The sequence below is a fragment of the Callorhinus ursinus genome, unplaced genomic scaffold (assembly GCF_003265705.2).
Source record: "Callorhinus ursinus isolate GAN/ISIS: 27379988/994484 unplaced genomic scaffold, GSC_fseal_2.0 scaffold6, whole genome shotgun sequence".
Lineage (NCBI taxonomy): Eukaryota > Metazoa > Chordata > Mammalia > Carnivora > Otariidae > Callorhinus > Callorhinus ursinus.
The window spans coordinates 44,041,680-44,043,780 of NW_027397068.1; positions in this window are offsets into that span (position 1 = coordinate 44,041,680).

Below are 2,101 nucleotides of genomic sequence, written 5' to 3' on the forward strand. Positions count from 1 at the left end.
ACACACACACACACACACACACACACACACACACACACACACACACAAAAGCCCAGAACAAGATGACTTCATTGGTGAATTCTACCAAATACTTAGAGAATCGGCACCAATCCTTCACAAGATCCTACCAAAAATAGAATGTAGAAATACTGGCTAACTCATTCTACAAAGCCACAAAAATCAAAGATATCACAAGGAAAGAAAATTATAGACTAATATTCCTTATGACTGTAAGTACAACAAAAACACTAGCAAACTAACCCAGCAACATCTAAAAAGGATTATGTAATATAACCAGGTTGGATTTATCCTAGGAATGCAAGGTTGGTTCATATATTAAAAATTAATGTGATTGCCATATTAATAGAATAAAAGTAGAAAGTGCATGATCATTTCAATAGATGCATAAAAAGCATTTGACAAAACCTAATACTGTTTCATAATAACACTCAATAAGCTACAAATAGAAGGGAATTTCCTCACCCTCATAAAAGGCATCCATCAAAAAATTACAGCTAAACTCAAACTTACTGGTAAAAGATTGATATCTTTTCCCCTAACATCAAGAACAAGATAACGATGCCCACTCTCCCCATTTTCATTCAACATTGTGTAAGATGTTCTAACCAGGGCAATTAGGAGGAAAAACAAATAAAGGATTCCAGATTGGAAAAAAGAAGTAAAACTATCTCTATTTTTTAATGACATAATCTTATATATTAAAAACTCTAAAGAATCCACAAACAGATACACAAGCACAAGTGTTTGGCTTGTTGCAGAATATAAGATCAAGACACATAAATAAGTTGTATTTCTATACACATCAATGAATATTCCAAAAATGATATTAAAAAAACAATTTCCTTTACAGTAGCATCAAAAGAATAAAATACTTAGGGTTAAATTTAACAGAGGGAATTAAAAACTTGTACATTGAAAACTACAAAATGGTATTAAAAGAAATTAAAGAAGATCTTAAATAAATAGAAAGACATCGTGTTCTTAGATTAGAAGACTTAATATTGTTAAGACTACAGTACTCCTCAAATAGGTCTTCAGATTCATAGCAATCCTTTTACCAAATTCCAATTGCTTTTCTTCAGAAATGGATGAGCTGATCCTAAAATTCATATATATATGCAAGGGACCCAGAATAGCCAATATAACCCTGGAAAAGAATAAAATCAAAGAACTCATAATGCCTAATTTCAAATCTATTACAAAGCTACAGTAATCAAGAAAGTGTGGCATTGACTGCCAAAAGGCTAGACAGTAGATCAGTGGAATAGAATTGAAAGTCCAGAAATAAACCCTGGTGCCTGTGGCTAACTGATTTGCCATGAGGATGTCAAAACTATTTAATGGGGGAGAGGAATAGTCTTTTCAACAAATGATGCTGTAACAACCGAATGCCCCCATGCAAAAGAGTGGATTTGGACCTGTATCTCCAATCATATGCAAAAATTAACTCAAAATCTATCAAAGACCTAAGTGTAAGATCTAAAACTATAAAACTTCTAGAATAAAACATAGATAAAATTCTTTGCATCCTTGAATTAGTGAATGGTTTCTTAGATATGATACTAAAAATTAAAAAAAAAGCAACCAAACACAAAATAGATAAATTAGACTTCATCAAAATTAAAAATTCTTGGTATTAAAGGACAAAATACAACCTATAATTTGGGAGACTGTACTTGCCAATTAGATATCTAAAAAGACTTACTAATCAGGGTATATAAAGAACGATTAGAAGTCAACAATAAAATGTCAAATAACCCATTTTTTAAAAAAGCAAAACACTTGAGTAGGCATTTTGCCAAAGATATATAAATGGCCAAAAAGCACATGAAAAGATATTCAACATCATTAGTCAGAAATACCACTTCATACCCACTAGGAAGGAAGGAAGGAAGGAAGGAAGGAAGGAAGGAAGGAAGGAAGGAAAGAAGGAAGGAAGGAAGAAGGAAGGAAGGAGGGAAGGAATAGGAAAGAAGAGAGGGAGGGAGGAAATATAAGAAGTCTTGGTGAGACTGTGGAGAAACTGGAACTCTCATACACGGTTAGTAGAAATGCAAAATGTTGCAGTTGCTATGGAAAA